At 33.8% G+C, this 22,509-nt stretch overlaps 1 non-coding gene and 1 pseudogene across 3 annotated transcripts; both read right to left on the bottom strand.

The window, feature by feature from the left end:
- Nucleotides 1-872: 872 nt before the first annotated feature.
- Nucleotides 873-1,573, bottom strand: LOC114313604 (uncharacterized). The gene is made up of 3 exons (XR_014360693.1): nt 1,294-1,573; nt 1,041-1,094; nt 873-953 (listed from the first exon to the last, which is right to left on the bottom strand). It is a non-coding gene; the product is annotated as an uncharacterized LOC114313604 (transcript).
- Nucleotides 1,574-1,887: 314 nt separating this feature from the next.
- Nucleotides 1,888-5,406, bottom strand: LOC114313650 (pentatricopeptide repeat-containing protein At1g31430 pseudogene; annotated as a pseudogene). 2 transcript variants are annotated; one of them, XR_014360691.1, is made up of 2 exons: nt 2,569-5,406; nt 1,888-2,362 (listed from the first exon to the last, which is right to left on the bottom strand). The product of XR_014360691.1 is annotated as a pentatricopeptide repeat-containing protein At1g31430 pseudogene, transcript variant X1 (transcript). The 2 variants fall into 2 exon arrangements; XR_014360692.1 differs by having other exon boundaries at nt 2,580-5,406.
- Nucleotides 5,407-22,509: the final 17,103 nt, after the last annotated feature.

Below are 22,509 nucleotides of genomic sequence, written 5' to 3'. Positions count from 1 at the left end.
CAGGAGGTTATGTGGTGATTTCCAAATGTCAGGGGGTAATCCGCACCCGGCCCAAACCATAGAGAGTAAAGTGAAGTTTGTGTTGAATATAGAAATTAGAGTACATAGAATCTTTTTATTTTCAGTATTATAAATATAATCTGTGATTGTGTCAATAACTGATTTAGTATTGTTTCCTTATTTATATTGTTTCCTAAATTGTATAATGAATCTAGTATATATGAATAAGGTAGAGACCATGTATATATAACAAATTCATCATACAATTTAAGAAACGATATAAATAAGGACACAATACTAAATCAATGATTGACACAATCACATATTATATACATAATACTAAAAATAAAAATATTCTATATACTCTAATTTTTATATTCAACAGTTTGCCCCAAATTTTATTTGGTCAGGCGATCTAATGCCTTGTTGTCATAATGCAGCTTTGTAATCTGCAAAGGAACAATTACATCCAAAGAGCTCACACTCTTCTTTACAGGAACACCCTCAAAGAGCTCACACTCTTCTTTTTATTACCATTCTTCCATAAAATAAAAGAAAAAAAATTAAACTTGAAAGAAAAATCAGAGAGCTTCAAAGAACTCACACTCTTCTTTTTATTACCATTCTTCTATAAAATAAAAGTTTAAAATCAAACTCGAAAGAAAAATCAGAGAGCCTCCAATTTCAAAAGTCAAGAAAGATAAAATGCCAAAAAGCCTCCAGGAGGAAAAGGCATTTTATTCTGGTCATCGAGAAAGAACTGAAACAAGAACTCAAAGGCAATTGATGATAAAAAACATTAAATACCTCCTGTTGTGCAATCTTAAGTTCAACCTCCAGAGGTGCAAGGATGGCTTCAATTGGAGGTATATCATGAACCCTTCGAAGAGTGACTTCTGCTGAGCTTCCATAGAGGCATTCTTCTTATCGTTGATTTTCTTTATCTCAAGATTCTGCAAGAAGGAAATCTCTCATTAAATATAGCGCTTAAACAAATGATAAAAATATATATTAAAGCTGAAAAGAGTACAATCTCATACTTCGTTTCTAGAAGAGACTCTGTTAACTTCAGTTCCCCTCCACCCTGGCCAATTCTTCAGTAAGCAATGATGTGGAAAAAGAGAGAAAACAAAGTCAGCTTTCATTCCAAATACAGTATATAACTGTGGAAACATTGTCTAAAAGAAGAAGAATAACATAAAGAAAAGAAGGGACCTGCAACACAGCAATAACCCAGATCAAATAAAATAATGATACATTTTTTAGAATAACTCAAAGGGTCAAAAAACATACCCACACACATGAGTGACTTTTAACTTCTTTGGGATATCTTCTTAAAGTTTGTTGTGGAATCCCATAAGAGTATTGAAAAGCAATACAGTTATCAATAAGAAGTATATCTGTACATATACAGAAACTGTGCCTAAATATGTCCAAGAGGCAATATTAAACACCAAGCTACCAAAAATACACACCAATGCCAGCATGGTTGATTTTACTTAGCAAAAATAAATGCTGTTTTTTTTGTAAAAAAATAATAATTAACACACACACACACACACACCAAAAAAAAAAAAGGAAGACGAAGAAGAAGAAGAAGAAGAAGAAGAAGAAGAAAACAGAAAGAAAGAAAGAAAGAAAATCCTACCTAAATTTTAAATTTAGAATTGGCAAGGTACTAGGCAAGTCCCAGGTATACATTCTGTTACATTTTAGTCTCAATCTTTTACTTGTTCCACTTTGGTCCCCAAAATATGTAATATGTGATGCTTTAGTCCCTAATGTCAACACTATTCAAAATCAATAACGGAAATATATAACATTTAAACTTTTGTTGTTTGTATTAAATAGCTACACTAGTAGGCGGATGCTTGATTTTTTCAGTAATTTTCTCTATATGATATGATCTGTCTTGAGTTTAGGAACTAAAAACAAAGCTTAATATGTTTGTAATTTGATATCTTATTGATATGACTAAATGAATTTATTTCTCCTTTGTTTTCAATTTTTATATGATAGAAGCAACCTAGCCTCTTTGATCCCATGCCCCCAAGTTTTTAACCCAATCTTATGTTCGTTAAGATGTTCCAAGGTTCATTTGTCTTTCATCAACATTTTCTTAACAAATTTAAGATTTAAACATAGCATAAATGTATTTAATATTACCTAGTTCAAACCATTATCTCTTCGCATGCCAAATACATTTATCCAGGGGTGGACCCATAATTTTTATCTAGTGGGCCAAAATTTTAGCTAGAATTAAAATTTAAAAATTGAATAATAATATGAAGCAAATTGAACTAATAGTAATAGCGTATCTGTTTTTTTCCTTTTCCCAAGTTTTCTCAAAAAGCAAACAGGCCTACACCAAAAAATATACAAATTATACCTTCAAAAACAATTCTACTGAAATAAAAACTTAAAATTTGGACTTCATAATTTCCTAAAATCATGTTTTATTTCTTAAAGCTCCATTTCTTGACAAAGATTTCCAAACTAAATTTCAAAATATGTTCTGGGCCAAGAAGACAACAGTTTACAGAAAATTGCCAAGCGAGGCAATCTTACTGTCATGAAACCTTGTAAAATATGCCAATTTCGAAGCTGTCTGTCAGCAGGATGTCATTCATAGTTCCTCCAATCTCACGTCGGCACCATTGTCAAAACTGGTCTCTATCACTCCAACACCGAGGCCTCTCCGCTAACGCATTTTTAGTTCATGTCTAAACTCAAGAGTGGTCACAGGGCATTTTAGCCCCTCAAGCCTCGACTCACTGCTCAACATCAAGATCTGCAGCCAGTTGAGGATGGTTCTCTCTGCATTGGCATGTTGTATATTTGAGCTTTAGTGGAGGGCATGTGTCTCCATTTCTTGAAATGGTAGTTCTTTTTTGGGCAGCAATGACATGGCTGGCTTTCTTTGCATTTGATTGTCCAACTGTTACAATATTCTGCCCAGCACCAAATTGGAGCACTCTGTCTTAAGAGCATAATCCTCCACAAATGGTTCCCTTTGATGAAAGCCAGCCACTAGAGAAAATAAATGGGTTATTTCTTGATATGGAAAATCAGAAAACAGGAAGTTAAGCTAACATTTGCCCTTCAATATCACATGCTTTAACTGCCTTTTGGACCCCACGGAGTACGATTCCCTGATGCTTTCTTTTTTTCATGGCTTGTATGAATGCACATGCCCTAAATTTCTTCCATTCCAATTCCAATTCCAATTCCAATTCCTACGATACTGATTAAACAAATGTAACCCTGCATTATTGATGAAATCCACTTCTCAGAGCTTCTCTCTTGCAAATTTACCAAGAGAAACTTTATCAGGAAACTGGTGTTTCAATTTTAATTTAATCACAAGCATCATCTTCAAACAATGATGTGATCAGAGTAAATAAATTTTTCTGGCATCAAATTACAGGGTCTGGCTCAAGCATGAGTACATATCAAAGGAAATTAGACAGATATCACAATCCAAATTAGTTACACTCCATCCCATTGTTCTCGATAATGCAAGATACTTGAGTCGAAACTATCAGATTGCAGAATTTTATTAATTCCAAAAATTGTCTCAGATATGTTGTCAATCTGAGTATGTGAACTATCTGCAACAAAAAATTCAGAAACAAGACCGTTTACTTCGACTAAAGAGCATCCAGGTTGCTTTTGGGTTCCGTGAACAAACATATTTTTCCTTACCTGCTTCACATCGCTCCACCTAGAGGCAGAAGCATAAACATTAGACAAAAGAACACGTGCCCCGCACTTTCTAGGTTCTAATTCTTCGATTTTATTGGCTGCAAACTCAGCCAGTTCTACATTCCCATGACTCCGACAAGCAAAAAGCAAGGATCGCCATATAACCACATCAGATCGAATGGGAAGGGACTTGATAAACTTCACTGCCTCAACCAAAAGGTTTGCACGGCCTAGAAGATCAACCATGCACCCATAGTGTTCAAGCCAGGGGGAGAGACCATAGCATCTAGTCATTGCTTCAAAATAGTAAAACCCTTTATCCACAAACCCACTGTGACTACAAGCAGATAAGACCCCAAGGAATGTGACCTCATTCGGCCTGACATCATTTGACATTTCCATTTGAGAAAAGAAGTGCAATGCCTTCTCAGACTGCCCATTCATTGCAAGGCCTGATATCATTGCGGTCCATGAAAATACATCTTTCTTGGTTATTCCATGAAAAATTTCAACAGCCTTTTCAATATCTCCACACTTAGAGTACATATCAATCAAAGCATTCTTTACTGGTAAGTTCATTTCTATGTGGTTCCTCTCACAGTAACCATGCACCCACCTCCCCTGATGCAGAGCACCCGAATGCCCACATGCTGAAATGACACAAGCAATTGTCGGTGAATCTGCTCTAACCCCAACAACTTGCATCTCCCTAAACAAGTCAATCGCATCCTTGTATAAATCTGACTGGACATAACCCGCAATCATAGAAGTCCAACAAACTATATTTCTATTAGGAATTCTATCGAACACCTTTCGAGCATCCTCTAACTGCCCACATTTCGCATACATGTCAACCAAAGAAGAACCCAAAAAGACATCCAAATCAAAGCCACTTACTACACTAAATCCATGAACTTTGGTTCCTAAATCAAGAAACCCATTCCTTCCGCATGCAGTAAGAGCACTCACCACAGTAACCTCATTTGGCCTCACAGCACAATCATCCAACAATTCCCCAAACACCTTCAATGCATTGGCACAACAATCACTCTGTACATACCCAGAAATCACACTATTCCAAGTCACAACATCCCGAACCAAACCTGGAACCATATCAAATACCATCCGCCCAAATTCAACAAAACCACACTGAAAATACATTGATATCAGCGCATTTTGCACAAAAACATCAAACTCAAGCCCGAGCTTGGCACTCAAACAATGAATTTCAAGGCCTTTTTCAATCAACCCAAGTCTACCACAAGCTTTGAGGACAAAAGGGAATGTATATTTATCCGGGATGACTCTATTGCTGCGCCTCATAAGATTGTAATGGGTGAGAGATTGAAGGGGGGATGAGCTGTGGGAATAGGCTTGGAACATGAAATTCCAAGAAAAGAGATTTGGGTGTTGGATTTGGAAGAAAATGGAGCTTGAGAAGGAGATGGGAAGAAGGTGGGAGGAAGAGAGAGAGTAGCGGAGGAGTTTGCTGGAGACAAAGGGGTCAGTGAAGAGGCCTGAAGTGATGGCATGAGAGAGGATTTGGTTGAAATGAAAAGGGTGAGGGTGGGTTTCCAAGAGGGAGAGAGAGAAGGTGTGGAAGTTGAAAGAGGTGTGGAGGAGAGAGACTAGGGTTTTGGGGTTTGATGATCTGAAAATGGAGGTAAGGAGTTGCATTTGGGTGGGTAATAGTATTTGAAGTTTGTTTGTAGGTTATAACAGAAACTTAAATTTGATAAATTTATGTCAATTTACACTCACCTCCCTTAACTATTACCTAAATTACACTCAACTCCGTCAATGTTGGAAAATGGCACATCTTCATCCTAACATGTATCATCATCAGCCCTTCCTCTCTTTCTCTTCTCCTTCTCATTCCCATTGCTACCCCCTTTACTATGTTTCTTCATTCAAAAGAGTATTTGCTACCAAATCGTAATCCATGATGAAGCAGCAATACAAACAAAACAAATTAATACCAAAAAGGCTCATACAAAAAAGAAAAAAGAAATAATGATAGGGGGCTTTTGATTTTGCTTTTGTTTCTCACTATAGAAAGAGAAAGCAACAATGGTGGCTCAACCTTTTTTAAGCGAAGGCGCAAATGAGATTTCTTTTTTTGGTATTCAGTCCAACTGTCAAATTTTAAATTTTTTCGATCCACAGGTCCACGTGTTAAATTACTTTGTCCATAAAGATAAGTTTTTGAAAAATGACCAAATTACCCATTCTTCATGTTGTAAAGTTAGATTTCATATAACAACTTGTTGAAATCCATTCAACAAAGCTCATTCTCTCTATCTCATCCATCTTTCTCTCTCTCTCTTTTTCTTCTCTCCTACCCTATCTATTGAAATGAACCCATAATCTCTCTCTACTCTAACTCCTCATCCTCTCAATCTCAAAACCCCAATCGATGAGTTCTGCTCCAATGCTTAGATCTAAATCGAAGACGCCGTCTCTTTTCGGCGACGGAGATGTTAGATCAGCATCGTCGAGCTCCCCGCGATTTTGTCACTACTGTCTTGCTTTCTCTCTCTCTATATATATATTCATATCTATCTATCTATCTATCTATCTATCTATCTCATTGTCTTCGGTGCCGTATTGACTCTTTTTCCTCATCTGCTAGTGGCTCTGCTAGGTTCGAGAAGATCTGACTACCGTAAGCGCATACACATCCGTCACCATGGCCATATCTAAAAATCTCATATTTAAGGGGTTTGAAGCTTCAGTACATCTCTCAGTAGTGAATTCACTATCATCATCACGATACGGTAATAGATCGGTGGCGGCGTAGTTACGTCCTTACCCTTTCACCTCAGATCTGTCGATCAAGTGGCTTTATCTGTTTAGAGCTCGCTCGTTAACTCCTCCTCAGCGGCTACATCGTCCACACCACCCTCTAAAATCTCAGTTACTATAATTACCCCTCTTTACCTCTTTTGCTTGAAAGCTACCTACCTATATACTACTTAGCAATAATTTTTTTATAATTTTTTTATTTTTGGTTTTGAAGAATGAGCAAGAAACGAAGCACTTGGAAGCCCTAGAAGAAGCAGAAACAAGGCTTTGTCTCTTTCAGATTGATCTCATTGACTACGCATTCGTGTTCACCTTCATCAATGGTGCCAACATTCTCTTCTATGTTACATCTACATGCTTTTTTCCAAATTCATGATCCTGAAGTACCAAACACGTGAAATCAAAGTAATCTACACACACATTAATATATTAAATGCATATCTAATATATGTATATCACAATTTGACAAATGTATTTACAATTATAGAATTGAAGGTTGTATCCTCACTATATCTCCAGCCTACTTGATTTCCTTTTACTTTTTTCTTCTTCTTATGGAGTTATGGCAATTTCAACACTATGTTTCAGGAATTGAACATCAATCTTTATTTGAAACAGATAGTGATTGGTGGAAAGAGAGATAGAGAGTCAAATCTGTTTTTCAATTGATTTTCAACAGATAAAACAAAAGATCAGATCTGTTTCAACAGAACAGATCAATTCTGTTTAAACAGATAAAAACTTGGATAGATAAAATTTGAGTAAAGAGCCATGATTTTAGTTAAACGTTGTTTAAAACATCGAACAAATAGCCATTGTTAAGAATTTCAACAAATAAAATTATAAGACCTTTCTCTTTCTATATATATATGAGAAAAAAATGAACAGATAAGGGAAAAAATTAAATAGATAGTCAAAAAATTAAACAGATAGGGTAAAAAATTGAACATATATGGAAAAATTTTGAATAGAGAGGCAAAATATTCAAAATTTTGAACAGATAAGGAAATTTTTTGAATAGATAGTCAACAAAAGTCAACAGATAAAACGAAGTTGACAGATAAATTAAGGGGTAAAATTGGAAACAAAATTGTCTTTTAAAACAAACAACTGGACTTCTCACCAAACTATTTCACAAATGGTGAACCTCTCACTAACAAAAAAACAAACATCCACTAGAGCTAATACCTTATATCCTCCTTAGCTTGGACTTTTCAATAATTATCTCTTCTTTTTTTTTTGCATTATATTTTTTATTTAATTTTTTTTTTTTTTTAACACAAAGGCTATGTTTGTTTGGACATACTAGATAAAAGGGGATTGTAATCTATTGAACTATTAATTCTGGGGTACATAATCCTTGGACTATTTTGTTGTAAAAGATGTGTATCCCATGTTTGTTCAGTCATGTGATTAGATGTCAGGAAATGACTATTCTATTGAATCATATGTTTGTTTGGGATATTATGAAGAATGATAAATCCTCAAAAGATTATTTTATCTTTTTGAATTGTTTACTAAATAATAAGAATACTAAATCTGAGTTATATATTATATTTTATTTTTTGGCTAGAACTTTTAAAAATTAAATAAATAGAATATCAATAAAAATTAAATAAATTTATTTTAATTTTTAGTTGAGACTTTTAAATTTTATTTTATTTTACTAAGTACAATAATCTAAAGGGTCAAAAATGTCATTTTACTCTCTAATTTGGAGGAGGAGTTATCCCACACCCCCCATGGGACACAATAATCCCACAAATAAGAGATTAATAGTCCAACTTACATTTTTTGACCCAAACATCAGACTATTACATAGAGAATGGATATGGAGTTTTATCCTACCCTCAAATCCTTCCAAATAAATCCAAACTATAATCTTTTTCAGTCAAAAGGACAATTATTTGTTCAAAATTCACGTATGTGCTTATCTTTCCAAATACCACTTATCAGTACACATGTTACCTATATGTATAATTGTTTGTTCAAATCTTACCTATTTGTATCATTTCACCTATTTGTTCAATGTCATTTATTTGTCTACCTCACTGCTACCAGCTACTATTCGCTGACCACCGGCAACTTTTTCAATAGTATCAACTTTCCAATAATATGGCCCTATTGGTGTGGAATTTTTATCAATCAACCCTTTTTTTTTTTGTTAAATATAAATTATAAGTTAAGACTTCATTTGAACATTTTTAGTTTTTTATTTATAAAAAACAAGAAATAGTTTTTCATTATTTTTTTTCAAAAATAAAAATAGAAAACTTGTTTAGTGCACAAAAATATTTTGAAATAAAAATAAAAATAAAAATAGAGAAATATATTTAATGAGTTAGGTGACCAAAGATGAAAGATGACGGATGTGATGACCAATAGTGACGGGTGGTCGGAGATGTCTGCCAAAGTTAGAGTTTGGATGTTGCTGAATGTCATAAGGTGGCCAAAAGAACGTCAAAAATTGGCTGAAGATCACAACAATAATCGCCCACCCACCGAAGGTTGGCCGGAGCTCTCCAACCGCTGGCGGTGGGCGGTGTTAGTCAGTGGTCAGCGGCGGCGGCGGCAGTAGCAATGAGTGGTGTTGGTTAGTTGGCGTTGGTTGGTGGGTGAGAGGAGAAAGTGAAAACATATTTTTTGTGTTTTTAAAAATTTTGAAAGCAATTTTGTTTTTTCAAAAACGAAAATAATATATCAAATAAGTTTTCATTTTCAATTTTTTTTTTATAAAAAGAATACAAAAACAAAAAATAGGAAACAAAAAAGGTTAACAAATGACCCCTAAGTTTTTATACGTAAGTTTTCTAACATATTCTTTTTGAATTGATATTGTGCTCAATCTATTTTATCTTTTTATTCGATTTTGCATAATAATAAAAAAATTAACTTTAATCTTGAATTTTTTTTCTTCTACAAATGTTATATTGTCAATGTAAATAATGTATGCATTTAAAACATACTATAATTTTTTTATACAATTCAATACTTCAATTAAAGTTACTTCAACCCATTTAAAATTAAACATGTTGAGTCAACTATTAAGTGCTTAGAATGGGGCCTATAGAGCATTTTATAGATATATTTTGTGCTTTCAAACATTTTATTAATTAGTATAATAACTGTCTAATCAATTTAGAAAAATTTATCCATAAATCTCATATAGGGGAATGTCAATTTATTTAATCCTATGAGTTTTTTATGAACCAATTAGTCATTTTTGTTTTCAAAAATTATATTTATTTGATTTTGTACTATATGAATTTAAGTGAATGTCCTTTTGTGATTCATTTTTCTAATTTTCTGATTCGTTTTTGGGATGAGAATGGAAAGATGAGGTATGGAATATCCTTTTTTTTGGAGGGGGGGATTGGTGGCTAAAGTGCTGGTTGTCGAACGTGAAAATCTACATTTCTGTTAGTGTGATTTTCTGGTATTAATATTAGAGTGCTACGTTTGGAAAAAAGTATACTAATGAGTTTTTATGTGTTACATTAATTGGAGTGTTATGTTTGAGAAAAATACACTAAAATTTTTTTTTAGAATATTATATTGTTACGTTTGAGAAAAGTACACTAAGGAATTTTTTGGTGTATTACACTGGAGTGTTACATTTTTAAAAAGTATACTAAAGAATTTATGTGTTACATTGATTAGAATGTTATATTTAGAAAAAGTATACTAAGAACATTTAAAAAAGCTACACTAAGTAGTTTTTGTGTGTTATATTGATTGGAGTGTTACGTTTGGGAAAAATACACTATAGAGTTTTTTTAAAATGTTACGTTATTACGTTTGAGAAAAGTAAATTAAGGAGTTTTTTAGTGGGTCACATTGGAGTGTTATGTTTGGAAAAAGTATACTAAAAAGTTTTTGTGCGTTACGTTGATTGGAGTATTATATTTGAAAAAAGTACACTAAGGAGTTTTTTAGTGTGTTATATTAGAGTGTTACGTTTTTTGAGTATTACATTAGAATGGTATGTTTGGAAAAAAGTACACTAAAGAGATTTTTTTGAAATATTACGTTTACTAATTTTACCATTATAAGAAAATTCATATTTGTCCATCAATACATAACACACGTATTTATACTTAGTCTTTTATGTAATTCACAGTAGAATGAGACCTTAGATCTAAAAAAATAAAAATAATAATAAATAATAAATAAATAAATAAAAGACCAAATAGTTCATAAGATTATTATTTAAAAAATTTTATTGATATTTCACCCATCAATTTAAGCACATGAGTTATTGAGTTATAAGGTCCCTCCTAATGCGAGGCCTTAGGCAATAGACTTTGCTTAATGATTAAGCCACCATTGTGGGGATGATAGGTTGGGAAGGCGTTGGATTGACCTTAAAAATTGAGAGATCGAGAAGATGAAGAGATCGAGAGAAAGATACATGGATTTACGAAATTATCCCTGTGATGTTTGTTTTGACTAAGGTTTAATGTGAAGAAATTAAAACCGTGGAGCTTTATTTGTTATTAGTGCCAAATCCTAAGTTTTTTATTTTCTTTTTAATTTCCTTTATATTATTTTATATGAAAAATTTAGAAAAAAATGGGTTAGAAGTCCATTTTGAGGGGTGTGTATGACATTAGGTTTAAAAATTATTTATTTTGATTGTATGAACATGATTAATAAAATTATTTGGTAAGAATAACAAACCACTACTTTAAAGGATAATTTATTTCCATTTTACCTACTATTGTTGAATTGCCATCAAATCACTAGTGCCAAAAAAGTTGTCGTCGCCAAAAAAGTCACTGGAAGTTGCTGGCAATACGTGGTAGTAGTAGTGATATTGACAAATAAATAAATTATGTGGACATAGAAGTGACATATGAATAAATAAATGAATAACTGTGGATAGATAAGTAACACTAAATAGATAGATGGACAAATAGGTGACACGTGAACAAGTAGGTGACGTGAACAAATAGGTAAAACAACGAACAAGTAGTGGATACATAAGGGAAATATGATATTTTAAATTGTTATCGTCATTTTGACCCCAAAAGATTAGAACTTAGGACTATTGCCTCAAAAGTTTCAAAATTGAATTTAGGATAAATTATGAAAATGGTCATTGTAATTTACACGATGCATCAATTTGATCTCTGTTGATTTAATTAACTCAATTTTGCCCCTTAATTTAACGGATTGTGTCATATTAGTCCAATAAATAACGGTCATTAGGTTTGGTGGACGGAAACTCAAACGATGTGTCAATTTGATCCATGTAGTTTACACAATGTATCAATTTGATCCCTGTCAAACTTAAGCAAATTAAAACAATATAGACCAAATTGACATATCGTGTAAACTATAAGGGCCAAATTGACACATCGTGTAAACTATAAGGGCCAAATTGACATATCGTTTGAGCACCTGACGACTTTCTGTTCCCCAAACCTAACGGCCATTATTTATTGGACCAATATAACACAATCCGTTAAATTAAGAGACAAAATTAGGCAAATTAAAATAATATGAACTAAATTAACAGATCGTGTAAACTACAGGACCATTTGCATAATTTATCCTTATATTTATGATCCTAGTGGCAGTGTTCGAAAATTTATTTGAACCATTTGTTTGAATTTGCTATGGTGGGTTGATCCTTTTAAAACTCTTCCTATATTTGTTCTTATTACTGAGTACAGTAGCATACGGAGAAGGAGACACATGAGTTGTTTTTGGAAATCCAGTAATTCAAGTTTCAGTTGAATAATGAGTATCTGAAAGAGAAGAGCTTCAGTTTCAGTTCCAATTCCGATAAAAGAAGTCAATCCTATTGTTGGAGCGCTCCCACTTTCTGTTTGCTCATAAGTAAGCTCTTCTTGAGCAGCTTTGAGAAACATTAGAATCGACGTGTGGGCAGGAGGAACCTTGGTCAGACCCGTCTACCTACCTATGGTTCTCTCCGTTTGAGCCTCTTTTGGGATCTCATTTACATGAGGCATATTTGTTCCAATCTTTAGAGCAATTTGGTACAGCTTATTAACTATTTTTTTATAAAAAAAAAATATTAAAAACAATCTTTAAGATTGTTATTAGTATTGTTAAATGTATAAAACAGTATATTAAAACATGTAAAAAAAATATATTTAAATATTTATTAAAATTATACGTGTTTTTGCATTGTTGAAAGCTAGCAGACCCTAAGTATTTGGTCCAACCACATACTGTTTATGACAAAAGTAATTTAAGTAAATTGACTATTAAGAAACGAGTAAGGATCCTCTAGAATTTTTTTTTTCCTAAAGTTTTCTAGAGTAGTGCATTGTGTGGTTGAGATTTAATGACAAGTCACATCAATTTTTCAACATTAAATCTCAACCACACAATACACCACTTTAGAAAACTTTAGAAAAAAAACACTCTACAGGATCCTTGGTGTTAAGAAACAAGCATATAAATATTTTTAGTTTCTACTGTTAATTATTAATTTTAAACTTATAAAAATTTGCACAAACATTCCTGAAAAGGACTCAGGTCCATTACATCTATTACTAGAAAAACATCAAGGAGCAAGAGAGAGAGAGAGAGATCAGTATTTGTGAGGGGGTTAGGGCAAATATAAGGCAAAGGATTAAATAAATAAAAGAAAATAGGAAATAAATTGACTATTTGCGATTGCTAATCATGTGGTTGCAAATTATATGGTAGCAAAATGTTATTTTTTCAATAGCGATCCTCGACATTGATAGAAATCAAAGCCCATTTAAAAATAGATTTAGAAGAGGAAAGAATCTAGTATCAAATTCTGCAATTACATATTGAAAACCATTGAATCGAGTCCCATTTTATTGTACATATCTTTTATGTGTCGTGTTTTATATTTTAAATATTGTCATGCCAATATATTCGTGTCGCGCGTGCTCACCCATGCTTCATAAGGATGTGTTTAGATCATAAATTTGAATAGGAATGTAGAAAAAGAAAAAAAAAATGTAAATAAAATATAATTACATTTCATTTACGTCTTCACTTTCCATTTTCAAATCTTTACCCAAAACAATGATCTAAACACAACCTAAATAACTTGAGAGCAGGAGTGGGCGTGGTTCAATTTGATTCGGTTTAGGAGTAAACTAAGACCAAATCATTACTTAAAGTAAAATACCAAACCAAATCAAACTATGAAAATTTTAGAATCAAATCAAACCGAACTAGTAAAATACGATTTAGTTCAGTTTGAAACCACCAATTTTAGAATCTTGTCATCATTTACAATATGATCACAAAATAACTTACAACCAACAACCTACTCAAATATCAAGCAATACATCGTTATTATTTTATAAAAAATAATGATTTAAATAATTGTTCAAAACTAGTTCTACTACTATTATGCAAAAACACATATATATGTGTGTGTGTGTGTATAAAACAGTATGATTAAGTTCCATACGGTTCTGTAGCTATAAAGCCATGAACCAAACCATTAAATACGGTTTGTCTATTTTAAGAACCTGGACCAAACCGTGCATAGAGAAAACCAAACCAAACCATTCAATTCGATCTAGATCAGATCAGTTTACAATTTTTTGCTCACCCCTACCTAAAAGAGTGTCAAATTTTGGCAAGGACAATTTGAAAGCAAACTGGATGGTCTTATTGGGCCGTATTAGGCCCTAACCCGATCTTATTTCAATGATCTAAATAGTTTAATATTTAAAGTTTGTCGAGTATATCACCCCTGTGAAAAATTACGTTGATCGAATATCGATAACCACTTGATCATTGTCACAATTTATTTTGAAAATCATACTTGCCGTTAACAGAAAAGTGATCTAATCAAGTAGCTAACAATATCCAATCAATGTGATTTTTTACAAGGATGATATACTCGTCAAGCTCTACAGATGGTTTGGATCATTGAAATGAGCCCGGATTAGAGCCCACCACGGCCCAACAGATCTGTCTAGTCTGAAGATGGACTGGAGAGCAGACATAATTTCCCCAATTTGCTACCCTATCTGTATCTGACATAAATGGCAAAGCCAAAGTGGCATAGAAAGGGATATCTTGACCTAAGAAAGGCCAAGCACTAAAACTGCCATCAATGCAACCAACTTATCACAAGTGTCCACAAGTTTAAGCCCTCTAAACTATATATTAATTTCATCAATCTACATAATTGTTGGAAATGGTTGGAAAATTTTGAGTAAAATCAGAATTTTTTCCTAACTTTAGTCTATTATTTAAGTGGGACCCGAGCATCATTTGTCGCGGGTCAAAGTGGTAACGCGTTCTATGCGGCGTTGTGATTCACGTGGTATTTTTGGTTGCTCAAAACCATTACCGAGTGAATGGGAAATTGAAGCCAAAGTATGCTCCATAGAAATGGAGTTTTGGTGGAAAATCCTTAAAGGTTTGAATAAGGCTTGTCCTACATTGCTTTGGTGGGAAGTTTTGAATGGGTCTATCAGGCATGGGATTGGAACTTGGGGTGTGCCCCAAGAGGTACCCAAGTGTTTTAGAGAGGGAGGTTATGGGCAAAATGGGCTAGACCCATTGGACCCAAAAATCACTACGCGCGCGCCGCCGCCGTCCTTTCGGTCGGTCTGGCGGGCTGGGCTGGGCCTGGGCGAGTGCGCGGTGTGTGGTTGGGTTGGGCTTGTTCGGCCCGATACCTATCTTTTTGGGCCAAAAACATTTGAATTTAATTTTATTTTTTGGTAAAATAAAATCCAGAATTCAAATTAATTTCGAAAATAAACTGGTCTGATTTTACTGTACACCCAAACAGGACCCTTCCCGTTTTTTATCTGTTTGAATTTTTGAACAAATTCAAATATGTTTAAATTCAAAACCAATCATACCTGTTCAAACAGGTTTGCACCTGTTTAATTCAAAACCTATAGCCACCACTACATCTATAAATAGGACAGCCCCCATTTAATGTTTACACATTCAGAAAATTCGTACTTCACCTCTGCAAATTTATTTTTCATTTTGCTGCATTTAATTTTTGTCAGAAAGAGTATAAACACTTAGTGTGTTCGTTAGGAAAAAAATTTCTAGTGCTGCTATTGTTTGTAGTTGATCATTTCATCCTGGGAGATAGACGTCCACATTCTGAAAGCACCGTGGAGAGGACGAATCTGTCTTAAGGACACAGTGTCAAACACTAGACTTGATCAGATAATTATTCAAACAAATTAATCGAGTAAGTTGTTTAATTTATTATTTTGTTTTATTTGTTTATTTAATCAGATTTTAATTTTATTTTTGTAACAAAATAAAATCTATTTTTATTTTTTTATTTCGAGTTTGATTTTTGTAATTAAACAAATTCTCTCATTTCTTTTATTTCTTTTATATTCTGGTTGTTGTTTAGTACACAACAGAATTTAATCTATTTAAATACAATAAAGATTGTCCTACAATCTTAAGACAGAATCTATTTTGGTATCTTCATTGTATTTAGTTTTCTGTAATTTCATAAAGAAATATTCTGGTTGGAAAAACAAATAGTGGTTTATGCTATTTGGCAGATAGTAGTAATATACTGTCTCTTTTCTTTAACAACTAGTAGTAATATACTAGTGTCATTAACAATTGCAGAATATTAATTTGTGTTACAGAAAATTATTGTGGTATTTTATTTTTCTAGTTTTAGTAACAAGGAAAATAAAATTATTTTGTGTAATAATTTATTTTCTGGTTTTAGTAACTAGAAAATTAATTTGTATTTTAATTTTTTCTGATTTTTGTGATCAGAGATTATGGCTACTGCAACTGAAACTGCAACTGGAAGTGGTACTCCAATTGTTACACCAACACCAGTCCCTATCCAGAACCATGTTCATGTACCAATAAATCATGAAGAAAAACCGAAAAAATTTAACGGTACTGAGTTTAAGAGATGGCAGCAGAAGATGCTGTTCTATCTTACAACTCTTAATTTGGCCCGGTTTCTCCATGAAGAGGCTCCAACACTAAAAAGGGTGAAAGTGATCGGCAAGTTGTTGCCGCTGTAGATGCTTGGAAACATTCAGATTTCCTATGCCGAAACTACATCCTCAATGGCCTTGACAACATGTTGTATAATGTTTACAGTCCTTTGAAGTCAGCAAAAGAATTGTGGGATTCTTGAAGAAGAAATACAAGATAAAGGATGCCGGCACGAAGAAATTTATTGTCGGTAAATTTCTGGACTTCATTATGGTAGACTCCCAAACGGTAATTTCTCAAGTTCAAAGTTTTCAATTAATTTTACATGATATTCATTTCAAGTCGCTGCTTTAGTGGAAAAGTTACCACTGGCTTGGAAAGATTTCAAAAATTATTTAAAACATAAACGCAAAGAGATGACCATGGATGAACTTATTGTAAGACTGAGAATTGAGGAAAATAACCAAAAGACTGAAAAGAGGAATAGAAGAAATCCCATTGAGTCCAAGGCTAATGTGGTTGAACAAGTTCATAAATCACATAACAAAAAGAGGAAGTTTACTGGAGATGGTCTTAAATAAGGTGATAGCAATAAGAAGTTCAAAGGAAAATGCTACAATTGTGGCAAGACTGGACATCGAGCTTCTGACTGCCGCCGCCCTAAGAAGGATTATGGAAGTACAAGCAAGAAGACTACCAATCAGGCCAATGTAACTGAATTAGATTACATATCTAACGGAGTGAATGACATCAACCTCTCTGCAGTGGTGTCTGAGGCTAACTTGGTTAGAAATCCCAAAGAGTGGTGGGTTGACATTGGAGCAACTCGTCACATATGTGCGGACAAGAAGATGTTCACTACCTACAATGAGGCTGCAAATGGTGAACAACTTTTCATGAAAAATTCTTCCACTTCTACTGTGGCTGGACAAGGAAAAGTAATCTTGAAGATGACATCAGGGAAAGAACTGACCCTTAACAACGTACTGTATGTACCTGACATCCGGAAGAATTTAGTTTCTGGTTCTTTGTTAAGTAAAAATGATTTTAGGCTTGCTTTTTAGTCTGATAAATTTGTATTAATAAAGAGTGGTATGTATGTTGGTAAGGGATACATGAGTGATGGTCTCTTTAAACTAAATATAATGACAGTTGTACCAAAAATTGTTATGAATGAGAATAACACATCTTTTGTTTATATTCTTGAGTCGAATTTATGGCATGGTAGATTAGGACATGTAAATTATGATGCTTTGCATAGATTAATTGGTTTGGATTATATACCAAAGTTTGAAATTAATTTTAATCATAAATGTGAAGTTTGTGTAGAAGCGAAACTAACTAAGGCTCCATTTAAATCGGTTGAAAGGAAAATCGAACCTCTAGAATTAATTCATACTGATGTATGTGATCTAAAATTTGTTCAAACTAGAGGAGGTAAAAAGTATTTCATAACATTTATCGATGATTGCACAAGATATTGTTATGTTTATTTACTTAGAAGTAAAGATGAAGTCTTAGAAATGTTTAAACTCTACAAAATAGAAGTTGAAAATCAACTTGGTAAAACCATTAAAATGGTTAGAAGTAATAAAGGTGGTGAATATGATGCACCATTAAATGAATTTTGTGCACAACATGGCATTATTCACCAAACTACAGCACCCTATTTTCCTCAGCAAAATGGAATAGCTGAAAGGAAGAATAAAACTCTAAAAGAAATGATGAATGCCATGTTACTAAGTTCAGGCTTACCACAAAACTTGTGGGAGGAAGCAATATTATCTGCTAATTATGTTCTTAACAGAATACCCCCCAAGAAAACCAATAGCACTCCTTATGAATTGTGGAAAGGTCGATCGCCTTCCTACAAATACTTAAAAGTGTGGGGGTGTTTTGCAAAAGTTGAAGTTCCTGTTCCTAAAAAGACTAAGATTGGACCAAAAACAGTAGATTGTGTGTTTATTGGTTATACTCAAAATAGTAGTGCATATCGGTTTCTGACTTATAAATTAGAAATACCTGATATAAATGTGAACACTATTATAGAGTCAAGGAATGTTGTGTTTTTTGAACATGTATTTCCTTACAAGAAATGACAGGAATTAAGTTCAAAGAAAAGAACTTATGATTGTACACAAAGTCAAGAGACTAATGACAATCAAACACAAGAGACTAGTAGTGGTCTCGACCAACAGGATTTAACTAATGATGAACCAAGACGAAGTAAGAAAGCGAGAACATCAAAATCCTTTGGTCCAGATTTTCTGACATACCTGTTAGAAAATAAACCTCAAAGCTTTAAGGCAGCAATGACTGGTCCTGAAGCACCTTTGTGGAAAGATGCTGTTAATAATGAAATTGAATCCATTATGCAAAATCATACTTGGAAATTGGTGGATCTTCCACCAGGTTCTAACCTCTTGGATATAAATGGATATTCAAGAGAAAAATGAAAATAGATGGTTCAATTGACAAGTATAAAACAAGACTTGTAGTAAAAGGTTACAGACAAAAAGAAGGTCTAGACTATTTTGACACATATTCCCCTGTGACAAGAATAACATCCATTCGCATGCTTATTTCTATAGCAGCGTTGTTTAATTTAGAAATACATCAAATGAATGTAAGACAGCTTTCTTAAGCGGTGATTTAAATGAAGAGATCTATATGGAGCAACCCGAAGGGTTTGTAGTGTCGGGGCAAGAAAATAAAGTTTGTCGGCTTGTAAAGTCTCTTTATGGATTAAAACAAGCACCTAAGCAATGGCATGAAAAATTTGATCATGCAATGCTTACTAATGGGTTTAAGATAAACGAATGTGACAAATGCGTCTATGTTAAAAACACTGACCAAAGATATGTCATAGTTTGTCTTTATGTGGATGACATGCTTATCATTGGAAGTAGTCAAAACATGATCAAATCAACTAAGCATATGCTTAACAAAAGATTTGATATGAAAGATATGGGGGTCGCAGATGTTATATTAGGAATGAAAATTACTAAAATATCTGACGGATATGCATTATTTCAATCACATTATATTGAGAAAATTCTTAGTAAATTTATCAAGGATGATATGAATTTAGCTAGAACACCTGTAGACGTTAATATTTATTTATCAAAAAATAAAGGTGATGCGGTGTCTCAGTTAAAATACTCCCAAATTATTGGAAGTCTAATGTACCTAATGAATTATACTCGTCCTGATATAGCTTATGCTATCAGTAAATTGAGTAGGTACACTAGTAACCCCAGAGAAGACTATTGGAAGGCGATCATTCGAGTTCTTAGATATCTAAGATTCACCCGTGATCATGGTTTGAACTTTACTCGATATCCAGCAATATTTGAAGGTTATTGTGATGCAAATTGAATATCGGATACTAAAGATTCAAAATCTACTAGTGGATATGTTTTTACTCTGGGAGGCACTGCTGTCTCTTTGAAATCCACGAAACAAACATGCATCGCACGATCCACAATGGAATCCGAGTTCATTGCTTTAGACAAAGCAGGAGAAAAAGCAGAATGGCATCGTCACTTCTTAGAAGACATTCCAATGTGGCCAAAACCTATGCCAGCTATTTGCATTCATTGTGATAGTCAATCTGCAATAGGTAGGGCACAGAATCACATGTATAACGGTAAGTTACGACATATTCGTCGTCGACATAATACCGTAAGACAATTGTTGTCAAATGGAATAATCTCAATAGATTATATAAGATCTAAAGAGAATATTGCAGATCCGTTAACAAAAGGTTTGACAAAAGAGTTAGTGTATAGTTCATAGAAGGGGATGGGATTAAAGCGTATTACATAAGAGTCGTCATAATGGTAACCCTACTTATATGACCGGAGATCCCAAGAACTAAGTTCAAAGGGACAACTAAGTTATATATGGCTTACCAGAAATCACCAAGGGATTTAAATTCCCTACCCATTCCTATGGTGAGAGTGATATCTGCAACATATGTTGTATGCAGGGGTATAAGGATAAGCTTTGCTTTTAATGATTACTTATATCTTGATTTAGGTATAAAAATCAAGACAAGTATAAAGAGATACTTACAATAAGAATCACCTATATGAGTGTCGAACTGGGGCTGGTTCTGTGAGAATATAAGAGGCTAAATTATCTAGAAACGCTTATGAAAACCAGGAGTGTTCAAGGCCAAAATGAACACAACAGTGAGAACCACGATGTGTTAGAAGATATTTTGTGTGAAATCTATTATCTTGACTTACACAAACGGCTGAACAATTCAAGGTATCGCGTCCATTGGTTAGCTAGTAAGTCTGATAGGTTATCACTAGAGAAGGTTCAAGGCCGAAAGTTACCTATCCTGATGCAAGATATTTTCGACTTATACTCTTTCGATAAAGTCTGCATATTGTTGCATTTCCGTTGTCATCAAATTCCATTCATGTGGGGGATTGTTGAAAATAGTTGGAAAATTTTGGGTAAAACCAGAATTTTTTCCTAACTTTGGTCTATTATTTAGGTGGGACCCGAGCGTCGTTTGTTGCGGGTCAAAGTGGGCTAGACCCATTGGACCCAAAAATCACTACGCGCGCCGCCGTCCTTCCGGTCGGTCGGGCGGGCTGGGCTGGGCCTAGGCGAGTGCGCGGTGTGTGGTTGGGTTGGGCTTGTTCGGCCCAATACCTATCTTTTTGGGCCAAAAATATTTGAATTTAATTTTATTTTTTGGTAAAATAAAATCCAGAATTCAAATTAATTCCGAAAATAAACTGGTCCGATTTTACTGTACACCTAAACAGGGCCCTTCCCATTTTTTATCTGTTTGAATTTTTGAACAGATTCAAATCCGTTTAAATTCAAAACCAATCATACCTGTTCAAACAGGTTTGCACCTGTTTAATTCAAAACCTACAGCCACCACTACATCTATAAATAGGACAGTCCTCATTTGATGTTTACACATTCAGAAAATTCGTACTTCGCCTCTGTAAATTTATTCTTCATTTTGCTATATTTAATTTTTGTCAGAAAGAGTATAAACACTTAGTGTATTCGTTAGGCAAACAATTTGTAGTGCTACTATTGTTTGTAGTTGATCATTTCATCTTGGGAGATAGACGTCCATATTCTGAAAGAACCGTGGAGAGGACGAATCTGTCTTAAGGACACAGTGTCAAACACTGGACTTGATCAGATAATTATTCAAACAAATTAATCAAGTAAGTTGTTTAATTTATTATTCTGTTTTATTTGTTTATTTAATCAGATTTTAATGTTTTTTTGGTAACAATATAAAATCTATTTTTATTTATTTATTTTTTATTTCGAGTTTGATTTTTGTAATTAAACAAATTCTCTCATTTCTTTTATTTCTTTTATATTCTGGTTGTTATTTAGTACATAACAGAATTTAATCTATTTAAATACAGTGAAAATTGTCTTACAATGACCCATTCCAACTTGCCATTGCAACAATTGGTTCAGAGAAAAATCACCTACCCAAACCGTTCCCCGTGGCCTTATTCGCTCTCTTCATGCCCAAATCCTACTTTCCAACCCACGGGAGTATACAATGACAACTTCCAGGCAGACCTATTAGTGGATAAATCATGAAAATCGCTTTCATCCACCAAATAAGCAAGAGTTACTAAAATGGAGAGAGTGTCTTAAAAGCATATTTCCGACAAATTACAATTCACAAGCATTCGTGCACAAAGAAAAAGCCGAGTAACTATAGATGAAAAAGGGACGTAATCATGGAAACTCTGATTTTTATCAGATATTACAAGAATATTGACAAACCTTTACCGATGACACTCACGCTTGCTGCAGATTACAAATATAGGCTGCGTACGAGAGGGGGGGAAAAAGCAGCAGACCACGTAAGGAAATGCCAACAAGCTACCTATACAACCACACAATTACTGCCCACTCAAAATAAATCTAACATAAGGTTAGCTCAACTTCAATATCCTTCATTTTCTATCTTGACGACTTCTAACCAGAAGGATAACAGTCCAAGTCAGAAGAAGCATACCAACATCTTCCACCAGTTTTCTTCCCATGTTGAATTTTCACTTCTTGTCAAACTCA

Source organism: Camellia sinensis, chromosome 2 (assembly GCF_055761805.1).
Source record: "Camellia sinensis isolate YWXY chromosome 2, ASM5576180v1, whole genome shotgun sequence".
NCBI classification, from domain to species: Eukaryota; Viridiplantae; Streptophyta; class Magnoliopsida; order Ericales; family Theaceae; genus Camellia; species Camellia sinensis.
This window is presented reverse-complemented; position numbering and strand designations above follow the sequence as displayed.